Here is a 14,343-nt window from a genome sequence, read left to right on the forward strand (position 1 = left end):
GAGATGCTGCTAACAGCGGATCTGAGGAACGTCATCGGCGACCTCAAGGCATCTCTCGCAGTTCGAGGTTGAAGTCAAGGCCTGACAATCTATTTCCTCTCAGGAGACAACACTTAAGACGTCAAGCCCCTAAAGGTCGTCAGTATAGGATTACACTCAACTGCCCAAAGACGTAATACGTCCATCATATTCGTTTTCTGTTTCCTATGTAGAGACAACTAAAGAAGACGTCATCGATCTCGCCCTTCTTTCTTCGAACTTGTATTTGCAGCACTTCGTAGTGAATACGCGTGTGCGCCGTTGTAATAGCAGCCTCCTGTTTTGATAAAGTCTTGTTCTTTCTTTTGGGTGTTCTGACTTCGATTTCTGAAGGTTCTCAACCTCTTCGGCAAATCAGTCCTCGAACTCAAGCCGGAAGACCCTGATCCTCGACGTTCCTTGTGCTCTTACTTGCCCTCATGCCTTAGGGGTGTTCATCCCACTGCATCAGGGTCATCCCTCAGCTGACTAAAATAGCCTGGCGTCACCGGAAAGGGAACCTTCCTTATTTGTTTCTCAGGTCATCGGTTCGCTGTGGCGGGTGCGGCTTCGTCCCCGCCCCGTGACAAGAAAAGCCCCCGCGTCGAAGCCGGGCGACGGCCATTGACGCTTGCCACTTGCCCCAGCTGCACGGAGTAGGAAGCCCAATACTGGCGACTTCGTCCGTGGCAAAGCTCCATTAGGCACAGACTCCTCACTTTACACAAGGATTCTATGAAATAAACTAGTTTGATAATCTAGAACAGGGATTTTTGTGTATATACAAAAAACAACAACTATATATATATATATATATATATATATATATATATATATATATATATATATATATATATATATATATATTATATATATATATATATATATATATATATATATATTCATACTGTGTGGCCCTTTCTCCTAGTTAAAGAGCCATTTACAGTCAAACGGCTTATCAAACAAGGGTTTGAAGTGATGTTTGACCGTGTTAATGGGGTATTTGGTTGTCAAACATGATTGACAAACGTGTTTGACAATCAAATACCCCATTCACACCGTCAAACATCACCTCAAATACTTGTTTGACAAACCGGGTTTGACAAACCGTTTGACCGTGTAAACGGCCCTTCAATCTGCCTGACACTCGTACATTTACGTGGCTTCCTTCCCTGACTAGCCCTTCCTTCGTCGGGCGACATTTCTTTGTGTTTATCCTGAATAATTACCGCAAGGCCTTGTGGGTACAGTGACGACCAAATTTTTTTTACCCACGCTATAGTTCTCACGACATCAACACATATATATATATTTTTCAAGTATGCGACATATTTTCCTATGTGGCGTGTAGCTTACAGTTAGGTCGTTTTCTTGAATTAAAAAAAAAGTTGATAGGCAATGAATTTGAACTGTCACGAAAAGCTCTGGATGGGTCCATATTTTTTATGGCTACTGTACGTGTGTATTTACATTATGATCATTTGTTTTAACGTCACGAACTATCCCTCTCAGGGGGAACCAGTACGGTGCCTTTTTACAAAGGCAGTGGCTATCTTTACGACGAGTCGTAAGAATAGTCCTCAGGCTATTCTTACGACATGGTTGATAGCACCCTCTATCGTGATTTTTTTTAAATAAATTGTTACTATTAACTAACATTTTAATGGACGTGTGAATACATCGAAAGCGTGCTGTGAAAGTTCCAGTGTAAATCCTCTTAGCTTTCTAGAGATATATAAAACGACTTCAAATATTACGTGTCGTCCCATTCGATCGACGCAGGAAACATGGCGGCCCGCGCAGAATTAAAAACAAACAAGCGATTGTGCGGCATGTGGAGGGAGCGAAGAAGATATGGTGCACTCCACGTGCTGCAACAAATAAGAAAAATGGAACCACTACTTTTGCACAGGGCTACCGTCATATCAAGTGACGTTTCTCGTAAGAAAAACAAAGATAGTGTACTCGTGTAAGATGTGGTTCGATGATCTGTATGGAGACGATAACGACGCAATGCTCGAAGCGAAGGAAGCAGAGAGGGACCTTGTTCGGCAAGAAAATAACTTCCCAAAAACAAACACAAACAAAAACACGAATCAGGATGAACAACAGCACCTGGGTTCCCTCCCTTCTTCCCTTCCTCCCTCCTATCTTCCTCCCTTCCATCCCTTCCTCCCTCATCCCTCCTCACTTCTTTCTCTATTTCTTTCTATATTCTATATCACAGAAGAGGAACCAGGTAGCCTCAGGACATTGCTTGGGACCATCAACAAGAACCAGAGCAGAGTTCGAGATGAGAACATGCCACTTCGAAACTAGATCCTTCGTAAGGGCCACATGGAGTCGTAAGCTTCCTCATCATCATCAATCGGTGCCATAGGACGAGAGGCGCGGTCTCTCCGGGTAAGCTCCCATGCAGACACCCTCTCCACTCCAGACAGCTCTTGACTCTTGCCCCAATTATGAATTCTGTGGGCGTTCCCTTCTTGTCCTATGCGTCCCCACTTGGAGTGAAGAAGCGAATGGATACAAGGGACGGTGACCTGCGCCGTGTCTTCTAATGAGCCCAGCACTACTCAGAGGGAGGGAGGCCAGTTCTCCCATAACAGACAAAGGCCCTGTCCACACTACCGGTTTCCACCGCCGCACTTTGAACCGAGATGGTTCAATTGCAATGTAAGTCAATGAAGGTGTTCACACATATCCGCGCTTTATATATATATATATATATATATATATATATATATATATATATATATATATATATATATATATATATATATATATATATAATCAATAACTTAATGGATGGCTTGTGATGAAGGCGAGAAATATTTCTATAAAAATAAGAAGATAAAAATTAAATCTGTCTGTGATATGTATACCTATAATCTGCCACAAAAGACATTTAGTTCGGACCAATTACATCAGTTACAGAGAGCCAACATCCACACCGCTTGCACGTGAATGTAATTAGGGCTGACAATGATTTATGTATCACAAGCATTTTGGACTCCCACTTATCCCTAATACCCCTTTCAATTTGTCCTTCTTTGAAGTAATTTTCTATGTAAGTGGTTTTACACCTCTCCAAAGTTACTAATGAAACTTTGAGGGCCTTTTGAGAAGCAATAAGCTAAAGAAATTGGTCATATGAAAATTAATCCAAGATTTTTTTTTTCAAACTTCTTAGAGTATAAATATTAAGATATAATAGTACGTACAGCTTAGTTAGAGGGCAGGATAGATAAGATGGGGGAGAGGGAAGGAGGGGGGTTGGGGATATAGTGGAAGGAAAGAACGAAATGGAAGGAAGTTAGAGGTATGATAGGTGTGGGGCAGACCCACTTGCTCGGTTTGATTTATAGTCTTGGACTTTTTTTTTACAGCTAAAATAATATTTGTTTTAATTGAGGTATTTCTTTATTATCAAATGTTAATCTATCTGTAAATATATAGAATTGTTATATATTTCTCATTTTAGAATATCTGATTTAATATCTATCTACATATATATATATATATATATATATATATATATATATATATATATATATAGAGGTATCATTAGTTTTGAATATATATGCGTGTGTGTGTGTGTATCACCATGGTCTTGGATCGCGTGTTGGACTCGTCATCTATAGCCATTTCCCTTCCGACAGAGAGCTCAGAGCTCATATATGACTGATCTATGGGGAATGTGACCTTGCACGCACACACACACCCAAATCCCAGCCCACGGCAGTTGAAGGAACGACTCGCAACGCAGCGATTCCTGAAATTATTTCAACTGGGCGGGATTCGAACTCGGACCGCTATAGCACTGCGCCATCGAGTCATGGTGCGTGTATATATATATATATATATATGTATATGTGTGTGTGCCCCAATGAATTATTTCAAGTAGTTGAGAAGTTCAAGCTACCTTTCAGAATGTATGTACAGCACGAAGTGTTCACATATCCAAGCACATGGTCATTAATTTTGAATTACAGATATACAAGCATTGTAGTTGATCGCGTTCATTGCATGTAATATTGTGGAGGTGTATGAATCACCTTTCCAAAATGTAATTTTAACGTAACTTTCTAACTCTTACAGAGTACACTTATAACTGCTACATTATTATTATAAGAATTTATCAACACATTTCATATACAAATAAATTTCAATGCAATATTACGTAAAACACAATAATAATATTATCTTACATAGCAAAATCTATCAAAAAAAATTTTTTTACACGTAAATTTTATTTAAATAAATATCTTGTATTATCTATTTTAGAAGTATTATTTCTATAAATAAAACATAGTTTTTTAAGGAATAGCTTTAATTTTATAAACACGCTCAGGTTTTTGTCTGAAAATATAATTGTCTCTTCATAGCAGCCCACGAAAGAGTAAAGGAGGATAAAAGAAGAACAGACGAAGACGATTTGGAGAAGAATAAGTGAAGAAGAATAGAAAAAGAAAAAAGAAGAACAGAGAGAAGAAAAGAAATAGAATTAAAGAAAATAGAATAAAAAGTAAAAACAAAGAATAAGAGCAGAAAAAAAAACTTAATAGCTCAAAAGTTCTCGATAGAGGGTGCTATCAATAATGTCGTAAGAATAGCCTGAGGACTATTCTTACGACTTGTCGTAAAAATAACCACTGCGTTTCACAAATGAGCTTTAGGAGCGGGAAATCTAATTTACTGTAGTCTGCCCTTACTACAAATTCTTATGCTACCAATTATGACTTTTTTATACAAATTTATTGTGCTCATTGAGCGACAAATTTAGTACACTAGGCATCTTCTATTTATACATAGTATGCGATACACGCAAGTCACATCACTACGTACATTGAAGCTGTACGGTAATAATAAGCACATATGAATATAAAAAAGAAGTAGAACCCATGAGACCACAAGACCCACACTAGGCCATTTCATTACATCCTGTTAAGGGAAATGAAATAGTCATCGAGGCAAGAGAAGCTTGCACGCAATATAACAGTGTCTACATTATTGTAATCACCTTCACATGTGTCCATAGTCGAGTATCCGCTCCTTAAACCTCCATGTCCTCTCGGTTGGTTTCCCTCTGAAACTTGACTTGCTCTACTATGAAGGATCGTGGAGAACAATTAAAATACAGTTGATAGCAAGCTAATTGGTCAATAGAGACTAAGGTCCTTCTGGTCTCCTTTTTTATTAAACAAAATCACTATAGCATTGCACCACGATTCAGGAACGCTTTCTTGACGTAAGCACAGGGTGTACAACTGAGCTAACTTAGTATGAACTTCCTTCCCTGCTTCTTTCAACAGATCTATCGATATACCATCTTCCACAGGTGCTTTTCCTCGTTATATATATTTAAGAACAAATTCTACTTCTTCCTTTGTCATCTCTGGTACATTACTAACGTCTACATAAGAATTTATTGATTCAACTACGGTCTTCGACGAGTAAAGCTCTTGGTAAAATTCTTCTACTCTTTTTAACATTTTGTCTGCAGTTAATGATTTCTTCATTTCTATCTTTCAAAACATGCCATTTGCTGTCTTCCTAAAGTATGTCTGCGCTCGGTCCTTTTAATACTTTTATTTTTCCGAATAGTTTCCTCTATTCCATCCATGTTTCTCTTTCTTTACTTTGATCTTTGCCTTTTGTTGATAAGCTTGTTTAGTTCTACTCTTTCTATTTCATCTTTACTGCTTTTAATCTGCATGGTCTTTCTTCTTTTAATTAGGTAATTTCTAGCTTTAGAATATTTCTTTCTTTCTTTAATACTTGTTGTACTTCCTGCTTTCTCTTCCGATTCCCTTATGATATTCACTAAATTTAAATTCATATCTTGGACGGTGTCCTCGTTGGATCTTAGAGCTTCGAATCTATTCTTGATTTGTAACTGATTTTTTTTTTTATTATCCTTAACCTTTGCAAGGTTGATTTTCTTTCTTAATACTAGTTTATTTCTTTCGGCTCTGAAATTCAATTTAGCTGTGCAACCTACCATTCTATGGTCACTATGTTGACTTTATTTATGACCGTAACATTGCTAACACTCTTGTTCTCATCTGCTAATATGAAGCCTACTTCGTTTGTTGTTGTTCCATTTACGACCTACACGCTTTTGGAAGAAAGTGTTCATTATCCTCATGAAGTTTTCCGCAAAATTTACAAACATCTCGCCTCTGTCATTTCTTTCACCTACTCCAAACTTCCCAACACACGACTCATCTCCCATCTTCTTCCCCACTTTAGCATTAAAGTCGCCTATTCCTATTACCAACATGCACTTACTTTTTTCTTGATCCAGTACCTGACTTAAATCACCATAGAAGGACTCAATTTCATCGTCTGAACTCTGTAGTGCTATACAATTGATAATTTATTCATACGCCGAATTTCATTAGCCATCCTTGAACATTGTTGTTGTACTTGCTGTGGCATGTTTCCACCAGTTTCCACCATCTCTGAACTGTGGACCGGAAAGTCTCAAAGGTATGTCGTGGCCATTCACGAGATCATTGCTGTTCTGCCATCATCCAAGGCCCTGAGTCTACCATTTGTCCATGCTTTCACAGGCTGCGATGTGACATCTCTCTTTGCCGGGAGAGGCAAAAAGAGTGTATGGGAGACATGGCAGGCTTTCCTTGTCACTGGCAAATGTTCAGTGTCAGTTGACGGAGAGCTCACTGTCTCTGAGAGATTCGTGGTGTTGTAGTATGACCGCACCATTGAGCTCTTCAACATCAAGGAAGCAAGGCAGCAGATGTTCTCCGGGAAACCAAAGTCTCTGAATAGCATTCCTCCTATAGAAGGTGCTTTAAGGCAACATACTCAGAGAGCAGCATTCCAAGGAGGACATGTGTGGGGTGAATCCCTGAAAAGGGACCTAGCCTTGCCCAGCCCATCGCTCTTTGGATGGAAATAATATGCAGAATGTTCCAGACCAAAATTCACATAAAATAGTTACCCCTCAATGTTGCATAGACGTTGGAATGTATATATATTTCTAATATAAAGGAAGCATATTGTGCATAAGTAATATTTTGTAAATAAAAGAAATATATATATTATATTAAAAATGTATCTTATATTATCTAACATATATAATTATGCATGAAATTACATATAAAGCAAAATTTGCTTATATTGGTAATTTGATTAATTTATACGTCAATCATTATTCAAGTAGGGAAATAAACCTGTTGTTATGACTCTTACTTTCTACCATTACATTTAATCCTTCCACTTAATCTCCAATCTCCCCTCCCACCCTCTCCCCAATCTTATCTATCCTGACCTCTTAATAAACTAACAGTCTCCGCAAGCTCACGAGACTGTAAAAAATAACCGAGCAAGAGAGTCTGCCCCACATCTATCATATCTCTACCTTCCTCCCATTTCACTCTTTCCTTACACTGAACCCCCAAGTCTCCCTCTCCCCCATCTTATCTATCCTGCCCTCTAACTAACAATCTCCCTCCAAAACGTATTAAAGACTATAAACTAACCAAACCAATGGGTCTGCCCCACATCTATCATAACTCTTACTTCCTTCCATTTCACTCTTTCCTTCCACTAGACCCCCCAAATCCCCCCTCCCACCCTCTCCCCCATCTTATCTATCCTGCCCTCTAACTAACAGTCTAAGACAAATAACCGAGCAAGGGAGTCTGCCCCACATCTATCATAATTCTTAACTTCCTTCCATTTCAGTCTTTCCTTCCACTAAATCCCAAATTCCTCCCTCCCCCCTCTCTCCCATCTTATCTATCCTACCCTCTAACTAATAAGTAAATGTAAACTTATTTTAGACAATGACATTTTCGCAGACCATTGGTCCAAGAAATATATCCATTTTAAATGTGTTGGGAAATTCATCGCGTGAATGCGCATCAGGATTGATTATTATGTAAAATACGTTCCCGGGCCAGCTTTCACATAGTATAGTCAACCCCTAATGTTGCATATAAGTTTGAATATATATATTATGCGATGAAAACTGTGTATGAGTAATATTTTACAAAAATACAGAAAATTATTATAAACTGTATCTTATAATTAAAAAAATACATAATTATGCATAATATTACATACAGCACTACCCATATTTGTAATTACATTATTTTCTTGAACAAATATTATATAATGGAAACTACTGTTTATGATAAAAAAAAACTCCTTCGACCCCATTTTATCTATCCTGCCCTCTAACTAAATAAACAAGTCCACGAGACTATAAATATAACGAGCAAATGTCTGCCCCACATCTATCTCATCTGTACCTTCCTTCCATTTCTTTATTTCTTTCCACTAAACCCCAAATCCCCCCTCCCGCCCTCTCCCCCATCTTATCTAGCCTGCCCTCTGACTAAACTCACACAGTTCACGAGACTTTAAAAATAGCCAAGCAAGTGGGTCTGCCCCACATCTGTCATATCTCTATCTTCCTTCCATTTCGTTCTCTCCTTCCACTTACCCTCAAACTCCCCCTCCCTCCCACATCTTATGTATCCTGCCCTGATCGATCAAAAATACTTAAAATATACATTCTTCTAAACGTATCTCATATAAAATATATAATTATGAATATAATTGCATATCAAACACGTTTTATTTATATTGGTAATTGTATAAAATCATTGCTCAAACATTTTTAATATTTGTAAAAAGATTGATAATGTTAAATTCATGACTATTTTGGATCGCCGTTTGTCTAACATAAATATTGTCGTTTCGACGGTGTAGGAAATTTCATCGCATGAATTCGCATTAGGATAAATAAGAAATAAATTGATACTAAAGATACATTCCCGGGCCAGAATTCATATAGTATTGTCACCCCCTAATGTTTTGTGTACACACACACACACACACACACACACACACACACACACACACACACACACACACACACACACACACACACACACACATATATATATATATATATATATATATGTATATATATATATATATATATATATATACATATATATCAATTCCGACTGTCGTTCCCGGATTCGAACCGGGCTCGTGAAATAACGATGCCATCGCCTTCCGACTGAGCTATCGAGCCTACAAAATTCCCTAACCTGGTAGTTAATCTACTCCCGAGGAACTAAGTCGACTCCAAACTGCCGACCGTACTTATTTCTATAGAGAACCAGGCCAAATTGTAGCTAGTGGTTAAACTGGTACGTTTCCTTGATGGACTTAACGTCGTTGCCATACCTGAATAGAATCACCAATGACGGTGATGTTGATCATATAATTCCGACTGTCGACCCTGGATTCGAACCGGGCTCGTGAAATCACGACACAACAGACTACGACGCTTCCAAGTCTGATCACAAAAACACAAATACAACTATACAAAACCTAAGCAAGACCACAATTAGAATACCCATCAATAATTACAATAACAAGTACACCCAAAACCATCAAAACAATGCAAACCCTACAAAACAAACCAATAAAAAGAATACTTAACCACAAACCCCCACACTAAGAAACAACTACACGAAACAACGAAACTAGAAGCAATACACGCCAGATTTATGAGACTGAACAGCAGTAACTTGATACCACGACCCCCACCCGGCGCCAAAGGCACACAAGACCACAAATGGTGGCCAAGACTGAAAACCATCCTTGGCTAATCCACCAATGCTTCCACCACTGAATAATGATGATAATGATAATAAAGAGGAGCGATTTACGTATGTAAATAACAAAACACAACAAATTGTCACAAGGGACATTGAATTCCTTGAATCGCACATATCTCCCAACACCTACAAAAATATGTGATAAATTCAAACACTGCGCTATTTAAAAACAAATAAATAAACAAATGAATAAATAGATAGATAAATGGATATTAATCAAGATCCCATAAGAGAAAACGTAAACACATTTCCTGCATGCAAAATCATAAAATATAGCTAGCTAGCTAGGAAAATAACTGAATTAGAGTAGAGGTAGGATGCCTTGCTCAAACACAGAGACTAACAAACTGCGCAAATGGTTCCGCCCCACACTATCTCCCTTATACTTCCTTCACTTTCGAAACTTTACCTTCACCTATTATCCCACCCTTACTTCCCCTTCCCTTTTTACTGTAGCCATTATTTATCATTATTATTAACTCAAATGACTTATTCGATTAAACAACGATGGCTCGTGCTTAGATGACCTCTCTCTCTATCTCCTTCGCGTTTCGCTTGGCTTGGACAACAGTGTAACCTTCACTTACAACACGGAACTGGCTCCACCAAACCTAAGCTGGTTCCAAAGTCGGCTCCAGAGGGCAGGTCAGGCCTGGAGTACAGAAGTACTGGACTTTGAAGATTCGGCCGCTCCAACCACAACAGTGTAGGCACGGCAATATACGACAGTACAAGGAGAGGGACACTAAGACTCAGGGGCCCAGATTTAGCCTACTTGCATTCGACAGATCAGCGTCACGTCACCAGACGTGGTATTTACCGACAATGACGAAGTCATGAACATGCATATTACACCCGGACCACTGAGCACAAGCAACCACTTCTCAATCGTAGTGACACTATTTCACACCCCTATCATGCAAAGCACGCCACCAAGACTCGACATCAAGAATGTAAACTGGGAATCCTTCAAAGAGAACCTCAAGCTGAAGCAAGAACCTGATTTCAACAACAGACACAACTCAAAAAATGACGAAACAGCTACAGAATGGTTTAATGATAATACAGGAAGAAATAGGCGGTAGCGTTGCAGTTACCACAGAGCTATCCTACAGTCTCACACTAGATATGCATTTTGTCTTCTTCAAGCTCAGTATAATAATATACAGCAGATTGTTCAGTTGACTGGGTGGACAGTGAAATTAAAAGCTCGATACAGAAAACTGCAGAACGACACGAAATAAAATGGGAAACAATGATAAAGGAAACGGCAAAAAAAAGTATTTTGGAAAAGGATAAAAAGTCTGATAGGAAACAGCAATTTCATACTACCATACCTTTACGACGACAAGAACGACAAAATATTCGTCTAGAAGCAACAGGGACAACAACACCAAACATACATGTATATATGTGCACACACACACATTATTAGCTCATTCATAGAAAAAAAATAATTACACTGTTGTTTGTGGGTAATTAAACACGTTAAGATAAAACTTTACACCACCATAAGGGCACATCGTTTCGCTTTTGTCTGTCAACGGGCGATTTCATTCAGTTGAGATAGACCCATCCACAGAGGAAGTGTCAATGAGGCCAAGCACAGGCTCAGTCCCAAGTAGACCAGCTCAGTCCTCTTCGACGTCATCTGTGGTCTTGGTTTCCTGTCTGAGGGTCCCTCACTTTTCGGAGCCCTGGCATTGACATGGCGTCATATAGCAAGTTATGATCTCTACAAGCGAACAATTGATTAACGTCGTTTTTGACTTCGTCATCTGCAGCTTCGTCGGGCGGTTCTTCGGGGTGGACAGAGGACACAGCAAGTCTGATGAGATCGAGGAAGAACCTGCACCTCTCGGCATGGAAGAACCCGAAGTCTGGAGTGACGCCCTCCAGGACTTCGAGGAAGACCAGGACTCCGGCTGCAGGTCCTGCCACGAGCTCCTGCTGGAGAACGAGGTTCTTCGCGAGAGGCTTGAGGAGGAGATGCTGCTAGCAGCGCATCTGAGGAACGTCATCGACGACCTCAAGGCCTCTCTCGCAGTTTGAGGTTGAAGTCACAATCTATTTCCTCTCAGGAGACAAACCCTGAAGAAGACGTCAAGCCCCTAGACGTCGTCAGTCGAGGATTACGCCCACCTGCACAAAGACGTACATCTTCCATTATCAGTCTTCTGTTTCCTGTGTAGAGACAGCTCCTGAAGAGGACATCATCGATCTCGCTCTCCTTTCTTCGAACTTGTAATTGTAGCCCTTCGTAGTGAATACGTGTGTGTGCCGTTGTAACAGCAGCCTCCTGTCCTGATAGAAACTTGTTCTTCTTCCTTTTGGACGTTCTGACTTCGATTTCTGAAGGTTCTCAACCTCTTCGGCTAATCAGTCCTCGAACTCAAACCGGAAGACCCTGATCCTCGACGTTCTAAGTATCAGCCCTCGCACTCTGACCCCTACGCCTTAAGGGCGTTCAGCCCACTACATCAGGGTCATCCTTCAGCTGAATAGAATCGCCTGGCGTCACCGGAAAGAGAATCTTCCTTATTTGTTTCCCAGGTCATCGGTTCGCTGTGGCGGGTGCGGCTTCGTCCCCGCCTCGTGACAACAAACCTCTCTCGTCGAAGCCGAGCGACGGCCATTGATACCTGCCACTTGCCCCGGCTGCACGGAGTATGAAGCCCGGTGCTGGCGGCTTCGTCCGTAGCAAAGCTCCATTAGGCAGCGACTCTTCACTTTACGCAATGATTCTATGAATTAAACTAGTCTGATAATCTAGAAAAGGGATTGTTGTGCATATGCAAAAAATGTAGTGATATAGAACATATTTCATTAGAAAATATTTTTCCTTAAAAACAAATATATATTCAAACCCTGTGGCCCTTTCTTCTAATTAAAGAGCCATTAACGCGGTCAAACGGTTTGTCAAACAAGGGTTTGAAGTGATGTTTGACCGTGTGAATGGGGTATTTGGTTGTCAAACACGTTTGACAAATGTGTTTGACAACCAAATACCCCATTCATACGGTCAAACATCACCGCAAATACTTGTTTGACAAACCGGGTTTGACAAACCTTTTGATCGTGTAAATGGGCCTTCAATCTGCCTAATACCAAATGGTTTCATACATATCCGTGCCGCCCTTCTATGGTTAACCCCCTGCTTTATCGCAGTAACTTACCTGCCCAATTTCACCTCCCCAATGTGCCCATCTTGTCATAATTCACCCCAAGATACAGACCATCTCGTACTGCACTGCCCAATCACAGCAGTGCCAGGGGGTTACCAGACTATCTATGAAGCAAATCAAACATTCATAGACTGGCTAGCAAATACAAAGTTGGAGGTGTAAGAAAGCCATACGATACTACTACCCCCTCCACAATATCCTTCACTCTAGTTTGCTCTCTCACCCAACTTGCTCTCTTTCGGTCTCTCAGCGTTATTCCCATCATTGATCTCTCCTTTCCCCTCTGTGTATTCCTTGGCTTTGTCTCCATCGCCTTTTGTCAGTTTCCAAGTCTCACACCCGTAGATTATTGCTAGCAGAATGCACTGATTGTAAACTTTACGTTTCATACATAGAGGTAGAGGGCCCCTCAGGATTTTGTTATACTTACCAAACGTTTTCCAACCAATTGTAATGTGTCTTTTTATTTCATTTGATTTTCATGGTTTTTGGTCACGTTCACCTTGTGGCTTAAGTAATCATACTCTTCAATTTCTTCAAGACTCTCACCATCGATTATAATCTCTTTACTCTTTACTTTCGCGTTGAACATTACTTTGATTTTACTCTTATTCATTTTCAAACCTACTTTGATACTTTCTTTGTTCAGATCACTCAGCATATCTTGCAAGTCTTCTGCTCTTTCTGATATAAGAATAATGTCATCCGCAACCTTTAGGTTAAAATATTCGCCATTAATCTTTCAGATCTTTCTCTTTCCAACTCAACTTTCTGAAAGTCTCTTCCAAGCAAGCTTTAAATAATTTGGGTGAAATTATTTCGCCTTGCCGTACTCTTTTCTCGATGTTAATCTTTTCTGTACCTATTTGTCGTCGAATTACAGCGGTACCATTCGCATAAGTATATTCTAGAACCCTTACGATCTGTTTATTCGCACCTTGTTTGCGTAGTGAGTTTGGTGTTGCAATTTGTTCTACCGAGTCAAAGACCTTTTTATAATCTGCATAAAACAAAAAAGATGTATATTGTATTCTGTTGTTTTCTCGATTAGTTGATTCTTCGTCTGCAAATGGTCTAAATACATATATGCGTATACATACATGGTCTAAATACATATATGCGTATGCATACATACATACATACATACATACATACATACATACATACATATATATATATATATATATATATATATATATAAATATATATATATATATATGTATATATATGTGGGGGTAGGGGGAAAACAATAAATGATGACAGGTAAGAGTAGGATGGGTGTAGGGGTGGGTGCATGCCTTGGACGGCTACCTCCCTTATTAGGGGGGAAAGCATTTTGTCTGGATGTGCATACGCATGCACACACACACACACACACACACACACACACACACACACACACACACACACACACACACACACACACACACACACACACACACACACACACACACACACACACACACACA

The sequence above is a fragment of the Oratosquilla oratoria genome, chromosome 33 (genome assembly GCF_046742065.1).
Source record: "Oratosquilla oratoria isolate Oo_2021 chromosome 33, ASM4674206v1, whole genome shotgun sequence".
NCBI lineage: Eukaryota > Metazoa > Arthropoda > Malacostraca > Stomatopoda > Squillidae > Oratosquilla > Oratosquilla oratoria.